Raw genomic sequence first — 22931 nt, forward strand, 5'->3', positions numbered from 1 at the left:
TCCATAACTTTGTCTAGTTTAGAAATCCAAACCTAAGTTGTGAGCACCGAAAAGCATATTCTAAACATGCCACTGTTATACTGCTTACAACCTTGCTCATAGTTCCCTAGACTGTGGTGGTGCACAATAAAAGCTATTCTTAAAAAAATTCAAAAAGGTTTGGAGAATACTACATTAAATTTAAATATTTTTTGTGGAAAAGTAGATGTAAGTATTTATGAATCTCGTTTAAGGCCAGAGAAGATGGCCATAATCCACTCTTGGAATGTTCATCCTCCCTAAAGCCATCTCACTTCTTTCCTCAGTCCTTCGGGTATCTTTAAATATTACTTTCCTTATAAGTCTTCCTTGTGTACTTTATCTAATATTTAATGCCTATTTCTTGAATGTTTTATGTAGCTGGTACTTCTGTTTTTCTCCTTCTTATCACTACCTAATGACCTAGCACACGTTTTATTTATTTTTCATGGTACTCTAGAGGCCTTGTACTGCCTACCTCCACCACATGGAAATAAGTCCACCAGAGGGGACATATGTATATCATGATCACTGCTTTAAATCCCTAGTTTGTAAACTGATACCCAGTATACAATTGTTACTTTGTAAAGATTTGTTGAATGTTTAAAATAATTTATTTTTTTCCACTGCAAATCAATGAAACAGGAGCTGTTACCTAATTTTAATCTGAGAACTCTAAGTGTTCAGAGGTGGTAGCTGTTGTATTCCAACCTCAGGGTAAATAACAGTCTTCCTCAGAGAAGGGACAGTATGAAAGCAGGTCAGGGTCTCTAAACAATACCTGAAGGTAGTAGGCATAGAGAGGAGAAAGCTCAAACCTGTCCTGAAAGTACACAGGAGTCAGCATGACGTCCACGGATCAAAGACTGAGGAGACAGTTCCAGGTCCTAGCAGAGGTATACAATTAAAATGTAATGGTGGGGGAAAGAATAAGGTCTCAGAAGAATGTGTGTGACTAGGCTGCAGAATCACCACACTGAAATAGTCCAATAAAACTGCAGCATCCTCTGATGAGAAAATAAGTCATAGCTTTGGACATGAGAAAGCTTAAGGTCAGAGAAATGACCCCTACTATTGCGCAGCCTGTGTCACTAATTTGACTTTCCATCCCTACTGTGTGAAAAAAAAATTTCAAATGAGGAACTGGGACTGAGAAGGCACATAACTTTCTCATGATGAACACAGGAGTGAGCTGAAGGCAGGGATGAGAGCAGGCCAGGATTTCAACCCTGCTTTTGACCAATTATATCTGGAATGTTAAATATGGGAAATAAATGAACCCAGAAAATATATACAAATGCCTGCAATAATGCCTAAAAATATGTCTGTAGCTCAAATAAAGAAACCAGATGCTGTGAGCTGGTTTGCTTATTCTAGAATATAAAATATTAAAAATAACTCTTGACAGTATATTCTGTAGTTGAGCTAAGTAGAATTAAAATAACTTTGCTCAAGTGAACCTGGGTTGGCTTTTTACACACTATAAATGTCTAAAGGATAATGATTAGGTTTTTCAGAATAAAGCATTGCAATGAGCTTAGGAATTGCTATATTTAAAGTAGGTCTATATACTCACTGGTTGACTCATTGATTAATTTACTTGGTACTCAGAACTGTGTTTTAATATATCACCAGACCAACTTCAGTTTTATTTTATATTTTGAATTTATGTTTGACTATAAGGAAATAACACCTTTGATGAACCTTGGAAATAAATAAAAATTATAAACTTGCTGCATATTACTATTTTTCAGTGGTAATCCAAGACTTTTTTTGGGAAAAGTAGAATAAATTTATTAGTTGCCTAGTATAAAAGCAACAAACTTTTATACTATAGTTTATACTATATGATCTAGCACCTCCATGCCTGTAATGAGTGGTGTGTATGTGTATGTGTATGTATGTGTGGTACATATGTGTGTAATGTAATCTTACCAAAATGCAATATACCATTATGCTTTATGTCGTAATGTAACTGTGGAAAGGAAGGCATAGATATGGGGAATCTAAGGGTACAAAGAGTATGAACACAGCACTGAACAAAAAAGAAACATATGGAACTAAAACTTTTTATGCTCAATGCATCACTTGTGTTTTTTTTTTAAGTATACAAAATATAAAATATCTAATTAAGTAAATACATGGATTTGTGAATGACTGGCTTACTCAACCAGATAATTAAAAATGGAAATAATTGTAATGCAAAATATTATATAGAAGCCTGAATTTATGATCATTTAAATATTTAAATTCATTAATTTAAATATGTTAGAACCTACAAGGAAACAAATATAGAATAGAATTGTTACAGTCTCTTTAACATCAATATCTATTGGGGGATATATTAACTATAATATGATGTGTGCAAAATATCACTTGCCAAGATTAGAAATGAAGTAAAGCTAAGGGGAAATATTAGATGAACTGAAAAATTGAGGTTTCAATAATAATGGAATGTAGAACTGGAGATATCAGGTTCTACAGAGTTTAAAGAATATTAAGGCTATGGAACAGGGAACTAAGGAAGAAAAACACAATGCCAGGGACAAAGGAGAAAGAGAAATAATTTAAGAATGAGAGGAATTTATAAATTAGTGCAGATATTATTCTTCAGCAAAGAAGCATCTTTGTGCAGTAGACAGTATTTAAAAAATTCACAGGTGACCACAATATAGAGCTAAATGTCTGTCATAATTGGGGCATCTATACAACAACCTGTATTCATTACTTGTTGATTACTATAATAAAACACCTTGACCAAAGCAAGAAAAGTTTAATTGGGCTTAGATTCCAAAGTGATGAGAGTCTATTACCATCAAAGCAGACAAGCATGTAGCAAGTAGGCAGGGTTGCTGAAGAACCAGTGGAGAGATCACATGTTTGTTTTGTCAACTTGACATAAACTGTATCATCTGAGAAGAAGGAACCTCAACAAAGGAAATGCCTCAATCAGGTTGGCCTGTAGGCAAGCCAGTGGGACAGTTTCTTGATTAATTATTGATATAGACAGGCCATCTCACGGGGGGGGGGGTCATACTCCTGTGCTGGTTGTCCTGGGTTGTGTGAAAAATAAGCTGAGTAACCCAAGGGAAACAAGCCAGTAAACAACTTTTATCCATTAAAGAAGAAGAAGAAGAAGAAGAAGAAGAAGAAGAAGAAGAAGAAGAAGAAGAAGAAGAAGAAGAAGAAGAAGAAGAGCCTGTACTTGCACAGACTTGAGGCTTTCAAAACCTCAAAGTGATATAGTTCCTCCAGCAAGACCACACCTCTTAAATCTATCCAAACAGTGCTACCAACTGGAGAACAAATCTTCAAATGACTATTCCTAATGTGTACATCCCATATCCCATATGAACTACCGTACAATGCCAACCCAGAGAACATTGTGGAAGATGTGAGCAACAGACTGAAAGAGATAGCAGTCAGGGTGGATTGGGCAAAATGATGTCTTCTGTTCATGACAGGGCTGTTTCACTTAATTCATTGCCATTGTGTTTGCCTGTGCTAGAATAAGCCAATCAACATGGTAACTTAGATCTAGCAATCATGACACCCCACACATAGCTAAGGCTGCTATACTGTTGGCTACTAGGGTAAAAAGAGTCAGTTTCCTTTAGAGATGTGACCCCTGTTAGGTCAATCATGCTCCAGTGGGTGGCACCATACCCTTGCATATATAAACAGCACAGATTGGACTCAGTGGGTTATTTTTGTAAAATGAACAATGAAGTTGGAGAAGGATGTAGAAATAATTACAGGCAGATACAGGAAGGGTTGGGGTGGAGGGTGGACATCAGGGGTGAATAAGATCAAAATACATTGTATTGATTTGTGGAAAAACTTTTAAAATAAAATATATTTAAATTTTCTGTTTCTGTTGCTCTACTTAAAAGAAGGGTAGGAGGACCTCCCCTATCAGTGGACTTGAGGAGGGGCATGTGTGAAGAAGGGGGAAGGAAGGTGGGAATCAGGAAGGGAAGAGGGAGGGGCTTTTGGGGGGATACAAAGTGAATAAAGTGTAATTAATAAAAAAATAGCTGAGAATATATACATATTTAAAGAATTAATAGTTAAGGATAATGAACTATTTTTGAGTCCATATGCAATACTACTTAAAGAAATATATATATAATTCACGTAATGGCTTGAGAGTTGTTGCAATAAATCTTAGGAATACAGAAACAAATGAGATATGTGTGCTGTCTCAACAACTTTCAATGGAAGCAAAAGATTTTGGAGCAAGCAATTTAAAAATAGTTTGGTTTAAGCAGGAACAGAATTTAGACAAGATATCGAAGTATCATAGAAAAGCGTAAAGCTTCTGTTTTTAAATGTTGATAGGACATTTATATGGATAATATTTATAATTAAATCCAAATTGCTTTTCAGGGAGAAGAGACGCTGTGCTCATGTCCCCTCTCTTTAAATTTGTTTGAATTCTTCCTTTAAACTCCAGTGAACACTGCCCCCGAGTGCTGTGCATTGCAAACCATAAATAGCAAATGGACCTGATCCCTGTATTTGCAAAGCCAAATGATGTTGATGTCATTTGAGTAAATTAGTGTTCCAGAATTATTTCTTTAACTAGAAAAATATGCAGATGCTGACTTTTCACATGGATGCCATCACCAGAAACTGCTTATCCCGGCTCCATGACATTTCACAACAACACAAACAGAAACTCTGTTCTAAACCAGACTTCTTTATAAGTTGTCTGTTTCCTTCATGTATTTATTTGTTCATGGGTATTTGAATAGCATTCATATTCAAATATGGAGGTGGGAGTTGTTTGTGGTGTAACATCTGACATTGAAATGTGCCTAAGGGAATCAAAGCAAATGTCAAAGGTAACAGAAGCCTAAGACCATGACTAGTTTTGTAAAGATTCAAACTGTCTGCAGCAATGCCTACTTGAATAAAAGGAAATATGAAGCTCCAAGAATGCAGATTTCTGGTGTTGCCATCACACAAAGACCTTTCACACAGAACGGTAAAATGTTCACCAGACATCAAAATCTCCTGCAAATACTGACAGAAGACTCCAAGGTTTAAAAACGCTAAAGTGAGAAATACCAAACCCTGAAAATCATAGATCATCCAGCAGTCAGGGACAAGACTAGAGTGATGGGGGAGAGAATTGCCCCTGAGATTCTATCATGCAAACTGCTATACAAGATTAATTTTATAATTGAACCAAATTGGTCTGTCATTTAGAAATCAATTATGTTCCATTTATAACAGATAGAAATAAAGTAGGGGAATGACATTTTAAGCTACATCTGACTTTAAAACAAAAGTGTGAAAATAAAAAACAATAGATGTAAACTGTGGATCTGCTCTCAACAGAAAGAGCAAATTTGAATATAGACAGATAGATAGATAGATCGATAGATAGATAGATAATTTAATTGTCATATAAAGGTCAATTACAGAAAAAGTAAATTTTAATACATTTTATTTTATATATAAGGCAATCATTATAGATGTTACCTATAATTTGGATATGCTTATTAATTTCTACTGACTTGATACCTAATTCTTTATTGGCGGGCGGTTCACTCTCCATAATTCTGTTTCTGTCTTTTCTCACTGTAATTACGAAGCACTTGTACCTCAGTAAGTAAATGTTCCCAGATTCTGGGATCTTTGAAATGCTAATAGAGCGATAAACGTGTACATATGTGTGAGATCCCAACCAGAGTTTTGTGTGCAGGTTACTTCACTGTTCTGAGTGGACCCTTGATAGTTTGTAGCTAAGGCACTGACCAAGCAATGCACTTAGAATTCGTTCATGATCAACGTATGATGTGGCTTCTTCTTTTAGTCTTTTACCATGTACATTGCATATATTCTTTTTTCTCTATGTAAATCTTTATTTACTTACTCCTTAGTGAGATGAGGAGATGGAAGCGATACACCATCTCCTTTGTAGTTACTCACAGCTAAAAATGGAACAAACTCTTAGTGGAATAAAATTTTATTTTATCATGTTTTCATCAAATGTTTAGACTTTTCTCCTGAGAGCCAAGAGGCAGCCTGTGAAAGTCTTGTGAGTGAATGTAGGTTGATGCGGGTAGTGTGCTTTCACTATACTGAAGACTTGAGATCAAGGAAAGCAACAAGAACATTATCTGCACACTTTCGTCTGTCTGTTGGTTCTTTAAGTTTCATTCCGAATCAGAGGTCAGCATGTTCTGGTGCTCTTAGGTGATTTTCTGCCAACTAAGAATTCTGAGCCCCTTCTTGCATGGCAGTAGATACAACTCATTAACCAGAAACTCCTAAAGACACAAAGCATCAGCATCCATTTCATAGCTACTCTTTCCCTCTCTGAAGGCCCCATGCCTTATCTGTAGCACAACTCCCACCACACTAGGTTTCACTGGAATTTAGGAAGCTCACTCCTTGGAATGAAATGAACGAACCGACAACCACAGCTCATGAAACAACCTCTAAATCATAAAGCAACAAAGACCAAATAGCAAATCTCTCACCTGCCTCACATTTGTCCTTTATCCTCAGCCTATGGGAGGACTATCCTCTCTAACACGTCTTTACTGCTTCTGCATAAATAATCATCACACTTTCAATAGTTTGAAGCAAACAAAGTGTTTACTATCTCATTCTTTCTCTGGATCAGAAGCTGAGAGAGGTGCAAAGTGGCGCTTTTGTTTGTTTGCTTGTTTGTTTGTTTTCTACACGCTCACTTACCTTCTTTCATCAAGGTAATGTTCAGTTGGGGTTTCAAAGACAGCTGGCCAGATTCATGCCTAGACGATGGACTGGATGGAGTTCTTTGTATAAAGGCTTTGTGATAGGTCATCAATATGCAGGCTTCACTTTTTCAAAGCCAGGTAGAAAGAAATTTCTTTACAAGATAGAATGCTTCTTTTAAGAGCCAACATGTAAATCATGCCTATATTTGAGAATGTCCCCTTTGATAAAATCAACTGATTATTCACAAATACAGTTTTGCTCTTTTTCTTTGCATTTTCTATATATTTACCATTTTTGTCTTCAGTTGTTATAAAATGTATAGTGCAATGTTAAATAAAATGTCAGAATTTTTTTTCTTTTTTGTTCATGAAATAAAATACGAATATTCCCTCTAAAATGTGTTTTTTGAAAACTTCACACATGTCCACAATGATTGTTGATACATTCTTTCCCTCCAGACACCCCTGGACTCCCCACAACATATCTCCCTCTCAACTTTATGTCTTCTATTTTGCAAGACACTGAATCCAATTAAGTCTGTTTCATAGAGCCCATCTACTGGGGCGTGTGCAACCTACTAATAGCCAAACCCTAAAGAAAAGTGGATCCCACTCCCTCAGCAGTCATCAGGTTTCTAGAGTTCCTCAGCTTAGAGCAGAGCCTTGGAAGCCTCGCCTCTTTGCGTTTGAAAATTTTCAAATACCTTGATCTTACACAAATAGGATTTCTTTTTTTTGGTTGGCAAAGTCAACTTTTATTTTTATTTTTTTATTTTTTCAATGCAGTTTATTCAGGAACCTTGAACAATCCTCGGACCCTGGGGAAAGCCAGCCCACAGCTTAAATAGCCTCTGGGTAGCCAACCCAGGCGTGCCACGTGGGCAATGCAGATAGGTCCACATACATGGAAGCAAGCCAGATCCTCAGCCTTAGCCAAATGTGGAATTGTTCGTGACAGAGAGCACTCACCATCGGGAAGGTGGAAGACGGAAACCAGCTCCATCTTTAAGGCATAGCATTCCGCACAGCTCTCTACAGTTCCCCCTTTTTGTTTTAGACGCATCAGGCAAGAGTAGAGGTCTGATCTCTGATATTAGAAATAAATTGGGACTTTGTACCGATGTTCATATAGGTGTCATCCACCCAAAGAGCATCAGACCCATCTGATACCTTTTTCTCAGAGGCGGGACCTGGGGCATCAACCCGCATGCAACCAGACTTGCTCTTCTCTGGGTCCAAAGCAGCTGACCCTGAGTGCAGTGCTTAGCCTCGCATCCTGAGCGTAACATTTTAGCTTTTTATGGTATCCAACCATGCTTGGGGAGAATGTCCTGCTTCAATGGCTGTAAAGGCCTGAATGATCATGGCTGCATCACACTGTTGTGAGACTCTAATCTTGCATATATACCACAGGCAAACCAAGGAGACCAACACCAGAAGGCCTGCTAACGCTCCCATGCCCTCCCATTCCTTCAGATGATTCATGGCTGCAGCAATCCATGATGATAATCCTGTGGCTAGTCCTGCGTCCACTCTGGTAGAATTTACTGTGACAATGGCCACTCTCAGCTGCTCCATCGTAGTATTGAATTCTCCAGTCCAATTACCTAAAATATAGCTCGACAATTGTTTAGACAGATTTGCAGCACAGGAAAAATTCTCATGTTGTATGCTAGTGACACAAAGTCCAGCATACTTTCATTGACAGCCAGGTTGAGCGATTTGCCATAGGGTATCAATTTGCTCCTGCAAGAGGTCAATCCTCTGATTGAACACCATCAAGCTTCCTTTTAGTTGAGCATTAATTCCTTTATGTACAACTAAGGCATGAGCTACATTGGCTAAATGATTGTTCAGGGTCTGAGCAGTCTGCCCAGTATGACTCATGGCTAATGCCCGGTGGTAGCTCCAACAGCCGCCAATGAGATGGCAGTAACAATAGTGGCTGTAGTTCCAAGATCCCTTTTCTGTCTGAAGAGAGTCATAGCGTGAGGGGCATCAACGGGCACAGGCACCCAGTGAGGCATGCAAGTAACCAGGGCATACCTAAATTTACTAGCATTCCAGCATTGGGCAAAAAAGCAAGTATCATTACCACAATTACTTGGCTCTATCTGGCTAATAATGAATAAAAATGGGGGATATAGACAAACAGGTGTGGGCTTATAGGAAATATTATGAGAAGCCTTAACCCCCTCGTTGAAACATCCTGCGTCAGTTCTAGAACTAGCAGTGGTGGTGTCTGAGGTCTGAGTAGGTTCAGGAGACCATTGCCCCCAGGGGCGAGACATGCTCCATGCCAATTGACTAACTCCATGTTTTCCTTCACTTTTGAAAGTCATTTAAGGTTCTTAAATTAATTTTTTCCCTTTTTTTTAAATTTTTCATCAATTACACTTTATTCATTCTGCATCCCCCCATAAGCCCCTCCCTCCTCCCTCTGCTTGCATGCTACTCCCCAAGTCCACTAATAGGGGAGGTTCTCCTCTCCTTTCTGATCTTAGTCTGTCAGTTCACATCAAAAGTGGCTGCATTGTCCTCTACTATGGCCTGGTAAGGCTGCTCCCCACCAGAGGGAGGTGATCAAAGAGCAGGCCAATCAGATTATGTCAGAGGCAGTCCCTCTTCACATTACTATGTAACCCAATTGGACTCTGAACTGCCCTGGGCTACATCTGTGCAGGGGTTCTGGGTTATCTCCATGAATAGTCCTTGGTTGGAGTATGAGTCTCTGGGAAGTTCCCTGTGTTCAAATTTTCTTGTTCTGTTGCTCTCCTTGTGGCTACAGGTTACCGCAAATTCTGGGAACACATAGGTGTAGCGGCCTTGTCATGGTCAGAGAACAACATTTCACAGCAGCTCCCATCATCTAGAATGTATATTTTTTCCATCTTTTCTGTATTGCCCCCTGTTCCTTAGAATATATGTCCCACACGAAGCTGTGCACTCACTGTCACATATTCTCAGCACTCCAAGAAGTTGTGAGACTCTGCATTAATCATTACTCACTGCAATAAGAAGTCTCTATACAAATACTGAGAAGAACACAGATCCATGGATATAAGCATAAATATTTGAATACATTTTGACAAAATGGCCATTAGAAAAAAAATTAATTGATTCTCCCATTGGCAATATGACTTCCACTATTGTGGGTTTTGACCATGTTTACAATATTAGAACCCACTAATTCATCAGCAAATTGAAAATATGATTCAAAAAGAAGTTTGGGCAGAAATATCGCACATTTTTGTAAACAGTGTTCCTTCCAGAAGACATATGTTATTAAATGAAGATCTCTGTATGTTCTTAGTAGTTATTTATCAAAGGGGTTCCAGAGGTACCCAAAACAGTATACGCTACTGCCATAACTAAAAGGCAAGACCATCTTGCTGAAGATACAGCACAGAAATCAATCTTGAATTTTCCAGAAGTCATTCTTCCTGATGGGTGTTTCCATTGTGCTGGAAGCTGCTGTACATGCTGCTAGAAGAGAAAAGACTCAACTCTCTTATCCAACCCTGGACCCTACATACCACTACACCAACCTGCCAGGCGAGATGTGTCCACTGATGCAATAATGGCATGACTGCTATGGCAATGTCCAGGAATTCGGCTGATTTTACACAAAAAAAATTTTGTTAACGTTTATTATTCTTCATTGTGAATTAAAATTGATTTATATTAATAATAGGACATTATCTTGCATGATTATTTTCTGTATAATTTTTAAATCACCGATGAATATTAATTTTTCAGCACAAATCTTGCACTAATACAGTGCTTTCTTTAATAATTTGAATATTGATGAATTATTTCAATATTAATTGTTTATTATTGATTATTGAAATAAAATATTTCAATATTAGGTAAATTTTCAATTTTGAGTGATATATGTGTCCTTAGAATATATTCACCTTCATATTTTACATTTCTGGGGCAATCAATTATTTCCTCTATATAAGAATGTATTTTGCCCAGTTTTTTTCTCAAACTAGTAAATTCTGATTTTAATAACAAAATGAGTTAAACAAATTTAAGTAAGCAGATAAGCTGCATAGTTAAAATTATAAAAAAATTAACAAACTGAAGATGACAAATAAGTAAAAGGGAGACATCAGTGCACTTTCATGCTCAAATTAAATTTGTTAAAAGATCTATACTACTTAGTGATTTAGAGATCCAATGTGCTCACCACCAATAAAGCCATAAAAGACCTCAAATGGAAAAACAATCTTAATAAAATTAAAAAAGAAAAACTGAAACATCAAAATTCCTTACTTCAAGAGTCTGTCAGGATCCAGCAACCAAAACAGAATAACCTTAGCATAAAACCTGACTCAAAAAATGAGAACAGATTATAAATAAAACCAAGACACGGTTTATGCATCTACACCCAACTGATATTTTGACAAATGTGAGAAATATATACTGGAGAACTTACAACTTATTTAGCAAACAGTGCTGGGAAAATGTAAGGTCCATGTAGGAAAAAAACAAAAATAAAAAACTAAGGCTGCCCTTTATCTTAAACAGTTCACATAAACCAACTCAAAATGAATCAAAAAGCTGAAAATATAAAGGTGCTTGTGAAGACATTACTGAAGGACTTTTACTATATTGCCACAGGCAATGGGTTTTTTAAGACTCTCAAAATGCAGGCAAAGATGAAGGAGAAATAAATAAATGGAGTGATGTCAAACGGAACACTTCACCGCAGCAAAGGGAAAGCCAACAACAAAACAAAAACCTAACAGGGTAGGGAAATATTTGCAAACTTCTCATCTGAGAAGTTAACTGCTACTATATAAAAGGAATTTAAAGTTTTAGCCACAAACCTGAATACTGATATACTGAAATTTAGAAACAGGCCAATGATCTATGTACATAAGTCTGAGAAGAAACAACAAATGGTCAATCAGTACATGAAATTTTGCTTATAATCACTGGATAAATGCAATTCAAAATTGCAAGGTGATATCATCTGACCCAGCTATTCTCAACAAGTAAATAATAACAAATGCTGATCAAAGAGTGGAGAAAAAGAAAGCCATATTCATCAGAGAGCATATACCTTAGACAGCACAAACAGTATAGAGGCTCTTCAAATATTTCAAACTAAAGTTAAGAAATATTCTGCTACTACTTAAGCTTCCGTATTAAATACCTTTGTGACACTGAAACAAAATATGTCATAAAAACAACTTACAAGAGGAATTATTTAGTTTGAATCACTGTTTAAGAGTGTTGCGGTCTATCACAGCAGTGATATTATGGAGCTTCTGTAAAAAGGGAGTGTGTTGAGGAGATAGTTACTTATATCAGGGCACACTTGGAAACAGAAAACGTATGGTTGGGATTACGGGAAGGTGTTTATCTTTTAAAAACCCACCATTAACTAATACACACGCCTTTGAATGCCCTTCTACCTTTTTTGTTCTGTCTGCCCTGTGGCTATTACAGATAAAGTGGGTGACTATACTCTGCTATCAATCATAATTAATTTTCCTTTACACAAGCCAACGGAGGTAGATGATCATGGTCTGAATCTTCTGAAGCCATAAATCCAAACAAACATTTTCTACTTCAGAAAAATGTTTCTTTCAAATATTTTTTCACACACAAACATACTCACACCCCACCTCACACACCACATACACACATGTGTATATGTTACATATGTATCACATATATGTATATGTTTGAAGAGTGGAGTTTGTCATGGAAATCTATAAAATAAGTACTTGTTAGGCTGAATCAGGGTGATATAATTTCCAAGGCCAGCCTGGACAACTTAGTGAATCGCTGTCTCAGAAAAGGCGAGGGTTGTGTCACAAGTGTCAGTTTTGTAGGGCCAAAGACTCTTCAGAGCCCTGTGGATGGACAGGTACACTGGGAGTTCAGCAGTGGACTGGTCCCCAGACTTTAGGGATTCCAACACTAGCTCCTGAAGCTTGACATTTCCCCTGTAAAGCTGTTGAAATTCTATGCTCACTGAACCTGCATGTACCTTGCAAAAGTGGAACTGGAGTTATACTGACTTTCCCATCATTCTGCCATCTATGAAATTCACTGACTTGTTTTCTGCTTCCCTATTTGAGGAGTAGATAAGGCGTTGTGATGCCAATACATTGTATGGCTTGGGTCATCAGCTCTCGCAGCACTGCTGGTCCCAGCTTTTGACTCTTCCCTTTCTCATCCCTGATTCTCCCCGTTGAAGTCTTCTCATGAACCCAGGAAGAACAGCTAGTCCAGCTCAAACAGGATATAATTTATTGATAGCACACTGAACCTAGCTTGTGGACAAGTCCTGGATTCAGTTAAGAGTAACATTATTTAGATGATTGATTGATTAATTAATCAATAAACATCATTGATTAAGATAATAGGGAACTACAAAAAAATCAACTCCTTCAGTAGTAAATTGAACCATGACCAAATTTCCAGGTAGACATGGAAAAATGAACTTTCTTAATGAAAGTGCCTTAGGAAAAGTGGAGATGCACATACAAAACATAACATTCCCAAACATCACATTAAAACAACCTCAATGTGAATTAAATTTATATATATTAGCCTTGAAAACAGAAGAGCACCTATGCAGCATTGTCTCACCAATAATTTTTCAACCTTGAGTGCTCAGGGAATGAGAACATAAATAGACAAATGTGCTGGCGACAAGCTAAAATTTTTCTATACAGAAAAGGAAACAATTAAGAGGGTGAAAATACAGCCTGTAAAGTACTATAAAATGTTGTCATGCATTTGAGATATAATGAGTCGATTTACTATCAAGGAACCATCCTATTAGAAACAGGCTAACAGCCTAAATGACATTTATCAAAAAAATATAGTAATGGGTAACAATCAATACCATTATTCATTAGGGAAATATAAATGAAAGCCACAGTGAGATATAGATTCACACCCATCAGCCTGGCTTCTAAAGACATGGAGGGTGGAGAGTCCTAGCACACTGAAAGTGTAAATTGATAGATCCATTATGAAATTTTCTCTGAAGCTAAAAGATTGAGTTACTTTATGATTCATCAGTCTGACTTCTGGATAAATATCCAAAGGATCTGAAGTCAAGATATCAAAGGCATAGTGCTATTCACAAAAACTATGGTATACGAGCAGTGTGAGCTCTCCAATCAGTGAGGTGATAAAAGGCGCATGCATGCACACTAGATTACTTTTGCTTTATCAAAGGGAGTTGTACTATTTGCTGACATGGGTGAGCAAAAAATATTTAGGGTCTTGTTGTGAGACTTTCCCTGAAAAGATGTAAACAAAACACACATCTGTTCAACCCAGATTAGGAACAAATGACAGACTAAAGTAACCATTCCACCAAGTCCAACTTATAGGCCAATGAGCATATTCGCATATTCGGGTTACATATAGAAGGAGAAGTGAAAGCATGTTTACTTGGGCACAGGAGGCTCTGAGTCAACTGTATCACCAAACTCTCACCCCAAAATAGGTGACCACTCATGAAAGATGCATCCCTGGAGTTTTCTGCATGGTTTGAAGGAAAGTTAGCAAAACAGTCGCCTCTCTACTGAGGAGATTTTGTGTGACCTTGAAGAAGGAGGAACCTTGTAAATCTTATAACTTTCAGGGACTCTCTGAGGCTTGTTGAGTTATTGACTTTCTACCTCTTAGGTGTCTCCTTCTAGGAAGGAATTTTCAAATTCTAAAGATATTGCTACAAAACAAAATGAAAGATATACCAGTTAGCTTGATTCAGTTATTCACAGCTTAGGCATCTGATATGTTACTCATCCTCTCATAAGTACGTATAATTAGTACTCAAAAGTGTAAAATAAAGCTAAAAATAAAATGTGAAAAGCTAGAAAACACAAAAATATTCATGTATGTTTATGCTTACTTAATGTTTTTACAGTAAATTGCTTTAAAGAGACAAATGTGTATCAAATTTGTTTTGAAGTTTAAACTTTAAAATCTTACATAAGGGGAAAGATATAATGGAAAACATAGAATTTCAGATTGTGGGAGGTGGAGAAAGGAGGATGACACAAGTCCATAGTAGAATTTCTCTCAAAAAAAGAAATAACAAATATTAAAAAGTTACATGCTTGGCAGGTAAGCATAAAGCTCCAAGTTGAGCTCTCTAGTATCCACTAACAGCCACAAGAAGTGACACATGTGTAACCCTGGTGAGGTGTGGAGGGCTTCAATTGACAGTCTGGCTAGCTGAACTGGTTCATCTCAGGTTCCATGAAAGACACTGCCCTCCTAAATAAGATGGAGTCACTGTATAAGAGTGAAACCATAGAGCCTTCCTGTGAGTTAACAGGTTGAGTCAGGTGTTCCTTTTGAGATCTGTAAGCAGACACTTCTATGGCCAGCCCCGAGGTACCTGACGAACTGGTTATCTGGCATCTGTGAGGCCACCTAGAAGACCACCACTGGTCACCTGGAACCACATGTGCATGCTCTGGGTCACCTTATTAGAGAACTAGAACCTCCTCCCATCTCTTTCTCTCCTGCCTCATCCAGAGAAGCTCCCTCCAACCCCTTTCCCTTCCCCCTAATAAACCTCCCACATGGAACCGGTCCCATGGTGTGATTTGTGAACCTGCCGTGTAACTCTCATCCTGTAAGGTTTCTAACGATTTCTAACAGTCCCTAAGCAGGAAATAGCAGTTTTGGGTCCAAGTCCAGATAAGGGAATAAACAGACATGCAGTTGAGTGGGCTGTACCAACCACTTGGGACCAAGCTGAGCTGGAGCTCCAAAGCTAGTCAGGAGTCACCTTTGCTGGCTGGATTTTTAAACAAACATCAATTATCATCGAACCATGCTAGTGTCAGGTGTTCACTGCTCTAGGAGCTGCAGATAATGAACCTGCATGCTTTCCTCAGTCTGACATATCAAATATTATTTTAATATATACATATTCCCCTATAGTATTAATTCACCCTCATAAATTTATAGAGAGCTTCAGCTCTACTCCTAGGAATAAATCATTTGTCAATTCGTGCTACATGTGTGGTGCCAAACAGATGGTGTGTTTTTTGGGTTCAACCCAAGAGCTATAGTCACCCTCCCACACCTTAAGATGCAGTCAACAGCTGCTTATAAAATGGAGTCTCCTAAGCCTTACCATGTCCTGAAACCCTGCTGTTTTATATAATACAATAAGAAGTGACAGCGTTGAGCATAGACTGTTTTCAACAGAAATCAAGTGAGGATATCTGTTGTCACCCTCTGTCCAGATACGTTTATCTGCTTGCACACAAGTGAATATTTCTGCATACCTAGAGCACACTCACAGACAAACACAGAAAGTGAGTAAGAAACATTCCAGCAATTTAATGGTCCTTTGTTTTCATAGCTATTATCTACTTTATTCACAAAGGAAATCTGGAAAAGCAGGCAATACAATTTCTATCTTCATCTCAGGGCAAAGAGACCAGAGCCTCTGCTTAGTAAGGAGACTTATTTCAGAGCACTTGGACAATCAACAGTGCAGCCAAATCTTAAATTGGCATTATTTGACTGTTAGCTCAGCGTGTTTTCACTCCAGTCTACTGTACTGTAAGTAGTGTATTTGAGTAATTTTTCATTTGTATTAATTCTCTAAATGTACTTGGGGAAAAGTAAGACGTGCAAGAGCATTTTAAAAGGGAATTGGAAAATGAAAGTCAGGAGGGCAAGCCCTGAAGCACAATACACCAATTCAAAGAAATGAAGGGCAGGTCTAGCATGGCTGTGAGAAAAGCAGGGTAGGACATGAAATACTTCATTGAGGTCAAGCTTAAGATAACAAATGCCATGAGGCTGATTCCCCATTATTATTGTTATCCAAACAAAGACCCACAGCTGCTACCCAGACCTTTGGCCTAAACCACAGGCTTCTTGAAAATCTGTTGTGAGTTTCTCTCAAAGAATACTTCTTAAGCAACACTTTTAATGAATAAAAGATTTTTAAAAAATGACAATGAATGGAGCTCCTTTGCTCACTAGTGAGTTTGTAGCTTAATAACATAATAGCTTCAGTTCCTTTCCCCCAAGAATATTAAATAATAACAGAGCAAAGCAAAACACCACTTGCTGCAGATATGAAATATGAAACATGGTATTTCATTTAGTAAGCGCTTCCCTGGCTCACTCAGAAAGCATGGATGGAGGTAGGAGGAAACAGTTGTGAAGAAAGTTAAAATCTCATTTTCCTTTCTACGATCAGACGTTCTCCCATGCACTTGCAATTCAAATCTCAGAAGAATTTGGTAAAGCAAGTATTGTTCCCTTAGGCAGTTCTGGCAAATGTGTTGCACAAACTAAAATCCAACCTGCCACCTGTTTTTGTGAGTAAAGTGTTTTATTTCTATTAACGGACACATGGTCCGTGGCTGCTTTGGACTTAAAATTGTTGCAAGGATCTAGCTCTGGCTTCCTCTCTGTTCTCTGGCCCTTGTGATTTCTGTTCAAACAAATTTAGAGAGACACACAGAGTGCAGATGATGGGATTTATCACAGAGGAAAGTGAGGCACCTGCAAGAGATGAGATTGGGAAATGACCAAAGAGACCAGTGTAAAGGAAAATACTTTCATGGAGTATTGATCAGAAAGAATATCTCATGGGTGTCCTCTCTCCAGAGATGATGTCACTCTGAAGAAGAGCATTCAGAAGAATAAGACTGAATAATGGCCATGGAGATCATTGTGCATCTCTGCAAGATTTTGTTTTTTTAACCAGCGAGTAATAAAGAATGAAATAGGTTAAAATTTCCCACTTTACTTATAGTTAAGAACATCATGGTGTCATCTGCTTCTGTAATTCTGCTTGCTTCCTACATCAGCTAGACACAATTTTCTTACCAAATAGTTGTTCTAACCTTATTGTTCCAGCATCTGTAAACATGATTGCCACAGAGAAACTCTTCTTTTTAAATTAACTTTTTAAAAATTTAATCACTTTACGTCCTGATCTTAACCCCCTCCCTCATTTCCTCCTCATACTATCCTCCCTCCTTCCTCCTCCTATCACTCTCCCTAGTCCTGAAAAAGATGGAGACCTCCTCTCTTACCATCTGACCCCAGATTATCAAGTCTCTTCAGGACTGCCTTCATCATCTTGCCCTGAGGCTTGCAATGGCCACCTCGTGAGGGAGAAATGATCAAAGAACAGGCCACAGAGTTCATGTCAGATTCAGCCCTTAGTCCCCTTGCTAGGTAACCCACATGGAGACTGACATGCCTATTAATTACATCTGAGCAGGGCGCCTAGATCCTCTCCATGCAGGGTCCTTGGTTGGTACATTAGTCTCCACCAACACCCCTGGTCCCAGATTTGTTTGCTCTGTTGATCTTCTTGTGGAGCTCCCATTTTCTCCCGGTTCTTCTGTCCCCCGACTCTTTCATACGACTCCTTGCACTCTGCTTAAAGTTTGGTTTTGAGCTTCTGCATTTGCCTTGATCCCCTGCTGGATGGAGTCTCTTAGAGGACATATATGGAAGGCTCATATCCTGTTCTCTCTCTTCAAGCACTTCTGGTGTCTATTCTATTCGCCCTTCTAAATGAGTATTAAGCATCCTCCCTAGTGTCCTCCTTGTTACTTAGCTTCTTTACGTATGTGGAGTGTAGTATGGTTATCCTCCATTAAATGGCTAATGTTTGTGTATAAGTGAATATATACCACATGTGTCTCTCTGCTTCTGGTATTCCTCACTCAGGATGATCTTTTCCACATCTGTTCATTTGCCTGCAAATTTCATGACATTCTTGTTTTTATTAGCTGAATAGTACTCCAATGTGCATATGGAATACCAGAGTTTCTTTGTCCATTATTCAGTTGAGGTTGTTTCCAGTTTCTGACATGATTAGTAAAGGCCCTATGAACATTGTTGAGCACATATCCTTGTTGAATGGTGGACCATCTTTTGGGCATATGTCCAGGAGTGTGTAGCAGGGTCTTGTGTTAGAACTGCTCCCAAATTTGTGAGGAAGAACCAGATTGATTTTCAAAGCAACTGTAAAAGTTTGCATTCCCGCCAACAACAAAGGAGGGTTCCCCTTTCTCTAAAACCTCACCAGCATGTGTTGTCCCTTGAGTTTTTGAGCTTGGCCATTCTGATGGGTGTAGGATGGAATCTCAACTCTGTTTTAATTTGCATTTCCCTGATGACTAAGGATGTTGAACATTTTTTTAAGTGCTTCTAGGCCATTCCATGTCCCATGTTGAGAATTCTCTTTTTAGTCCTGTGCCCCATTTTTAATTGGATTATTTGGTTTGTTAATATTTAATTTCTGGAATTCTTTATATATTTTATATATTATACCTCTGTAGGATGTAGGGTTGGTCAAGACCTTTTCCTCATATGTAGGCTGTCATTTTGTTCTATTACCAGTGTCTTTTGCTTTACAGAAGCTTTTCAGTTTCGTGAGGTCTCATTTATTAATTGTTGATCCTGAGCTATTGGTGTTCTGTACAGGAAGTTGCCGTCTGTGCCAAAGAGTTCCAGGCTCTTCTCCAGTTTTCTTCTAATAGATTTAGTGTGTCTGGTTTTATGTTGATGTGTTTGATCCACATGGACTTTAGTTTAGTGCAGGGTAATAAATATTGATCTGTTTGGATTTTCCTACAGTTATACATCCAGCTAGCCCAGCACCATTTGTTGAAGATGTTATCATTTCTTCCATTAAATGGTTTGGCTTCTTTGTCAAAAATTGAGTGTTCATTGGTATGTGGGTTTATTTCTGGGCCTTTGATTCAGGCCTATTGATCTACCAGTCTATTTCTATGTCCACACCATACAGTTCTTATTACTGTTGCGCTATAGTACAGATTGATATTAGGGATGGAAATACCTCCAGAAGATCTTTTATTGTACAGGACTGCTTTAGCTATTCTGAGATTTTTGCTTTTCCATATGAACTTGAGAATTGTTCTTTCAAGTTCGATAAAGGATTGTTTTGGTATTTTGATGGGGACTGCATTGAATCTGTAGATTGCTTTTGGTAATTTGGTCATTTTTACTATATTAATCCTTCTGATATCTTCATTAATTTGAGAGTTGAAATTATTTCCATACATTTCTTTTACTTGCTTAATTAGAGTTACACCTAGACACTTATAGTCTTTTTTTGTTGTTATTGTTTGTTTTTTGCTATTGTGAAGGGTGTTTCTCTAATTTCTTTCTCCTCTCTTTGTCATTTGTATATGAGGTTACTACTGATTTATTTATTTGTTTTTGAGTTAATTTTGTGTCCAGCCACTTTGCTAAAGGTGTTTGTCATCTCTAGGAGTTCCCTGGTATAATTTTTGGGGTGACTCATGTATACTATGGTGTCATCTGTGAATAGTGACACTTTGACTTCTTCCTTCCCATTTGTATTTCTTGATCTCCTTGAGCTGATTTATTGCTCTAGTTAGGACTTTAACTACTACATTGAAGAGATGCGAAGAGAGTGTCTTGCCCTTGATTTCAGTGCAGCTGATTTAAGTTTCTCTCCCTTTAGTTTGATGTTGGCTATAGGCTTGCTGTATACTGCCTTTATTATGTTTAGGTATGTGCCTGTATCCCTGATCTCTTCAAGACTTTTAATATGAACAGGTGTTGGATTTGTCAAATGATTTTTCTGAAAATATGGAGATGAAAATATGGAGATGATTCCTTTCTTTCTTTCAGTTTGTTTATATAGTGAATTACATTGATGGATTTGTCTGCATGCCAAGGAAGAAGAAGCCTACTTGATCATGGTGAATGGTATTTTTGATGTGTTCTTGGATTCGGTTTGTGAGTATTTTATTGAGTCTTTTTGAATCAATGTTCCAAAAGGGAAACTGGTCTAAAATTATCTTTCACTGTTGGGTCTTTGCGTATCGTAGTTTAGGTCTCAAGATAACTGTGGCCTCATAGAATGAGTTTGGCAATGTTCTTTCTGTTTCTATTTTGTGGAATAGTTCGAAAAGTATTGATATTAGCTCTTCCTTGAAGGTCTAGTAGAATTCTGCACTAAAACCATCTGACCCTGGAGGGTTTTTTGTTTGTTTGTTTTGTTGTTTTATTTTATTTTATTTTATTTTATTTTATTTTATTTTAGTTTAGTTTAGTTTAGTTTAGTTTAGTTTAGTTTTGGTTTTTTTGGTTGGGAGGCTTTTGATAACTGCTTCTATTTTCTTAGGGAATGTAGAACAATTTAATTCGTTTTTCTGATCTTGATTCAACTTTTGTAAGTGCAATCTATCAAAAAAATTTGTCTATTTCATTTGGATTTTCAAATTTTGTGACACATAGGCTTTTGAAGTAATGATTCTTTGGATTTCTTCAGTGTTGTTATGTCTTCCTTTTCATTTCTGATTTTCTCAATTTGGATAATGTCTCTCTGCCTTTTAGTCAGTTTGTCTAAGGCATTGTCTATCTTGTTGATTTTTTTAATGAACCAGTTCTTAGTTTCATTGATTATTTTAATTGTTCTCTTTGTTTATAATTTATTGATTTTAGCCCTGACTTTGGTTATTTGCAGGCTTCTTCTCCTCTTGGGTGTTTCTGCTTCTTTTTTTTTTCCCCTTGGATCTTCCAGATGTGCCATTAGGTTGCTTTTATGAGATATCTTCATTTCTTTCTGAAGGTACTTAGTGCTATGAACTTTCCTCTTAGCACTGCTTTCATTTTGTCTCACCTGTTTGTTGTGCCTTCATTTTTAATTGAATTCTAAAAAGTTTTTAATTTCTTTCTTCATAACTTATCTGAATCAGCTATCATTGAGTAGAAAGTTGTTCAGTTTCCATGCATGTGTAGGCTTTTTATTTCTGTTTTTGTGAGGTCCAGTCCATGGTAGTCTGATCCAAGGGATTATTTCAATCTTCTTGTATCTGTTGAGGTTTGGTTGTGACAGAATATAGGGTCAGTTTTGGAGAAGTTCTGTGAGGTGCCAAGAAGAACATATATACTTTTTTTGGTCTTTTTTTCTTTTTTCTTTATTATTTTTTATATTAATTACAGATTATTTACTTTGTATCCAAACTGTAGCCCTCTCTCTCCCTCCTTCCCAACCCCACCCTCCCTCCAACATCTTCTTGCCCCTCTCTAAATTCACTGATTGGGGAGGTCCTCCTCCCCTTCCATCTGACCCTAGCTTATCAGTTCTCTTCAGGGCAGGCAACAATGTCCTCTTCTATGGCCTAGCAAGGCTGCTCCTCCCTCAGCGGGGAGGGGGAAGGTCAAAGAGCCAGCCATTGAGTTCATGTCTAAGACAGGCCCTGTTCCCCTAACTAGGGATCCCACTTGGATACTGAGCTGCGATGGGCTGTATCTGGGCAGGGGTTCTAGGTTATATCCATTCATGGTCCTTGGTTGGAGAAACAGTCTCAGAAAAGACCCCTGGGCCCAGATATATTTGGTCCTTATGGAACTCCTGTCCTCTCTAGGTCATACTAACTCCACCTTCTTTCATATGATTCCCTGAACTCTGCCCAAGGTTTGGTTATGAGTCGCAGATTCTGTTTTGATACACTGCTGGGTAGAGTCTTTCAGAGGACCTCTGTGGTAGACTCCTGTCTTGTTACTTGTTTTCTCCTATTTCCAATGTCTATCCCATTTGTCTTTCTAAGTGAGGACTGATCATCCTAACCAGGGTCTTCTTTCTTTCTTTTTTTTTTTAATCTTCTTTTGGTATATAGATTTTAGTATGTTTATCCTATCTTATAGGCCTAGTACCCACTTATAAGTGAGTATATGCCATGTGTGTCTTTCGGCTTCTGGGCTACCTCACTCAGGATGATCATTTCTAGGTTCTACCATTTGCCTGCAAAGTTCATGATTTCCCTGTTTTTAACTGCTGAGTAGTATTCCATTATGTAAAAGTACCACACTTCTGTATCCATTCCTCAACTGAGGGACATCTGGGTTGTTTCCAGATTCTGACTATTACAAATAAAGCTGCTACAAACATGGTTGAGCAAATGCCCCTGTTGTGTACTTGAGCATCTTTTGGATAAATGCCTAGGGGTGGTTTAGCTGGATCTTGAGGAAGCACTATACCTAATTGTCTGAGAAAGTGCCAGAGTGATTTCCAAAGTGGTTGTACAGTTTGCATTCACACCAGCAATGGAGGAGGGTTCCCTTTTCTCCACATCCTCTGCAGCATGTATTGTCACTTGAGTTTTTGATCTTAGCCATTCTGATGGGTGTCAGGTGAAATCTCAGGGTCATTTTGATTTG

This window comes from Meriones unguiculatus, chromosome 12, assembly GCF_030254825.1.
Source record: "Meriones unguiculatus strain TT.TT164.6M chromosome 12, Bangor_MerUng_6.1, whole genome shotgun sequence".
NCBI classification, from domain to species: domain Eukaryota; kingdom Metazoa; phylum Chordata; class Mammalia; order Rodentia; family Muridae; genus Meriones; species Meriones unguiculatus.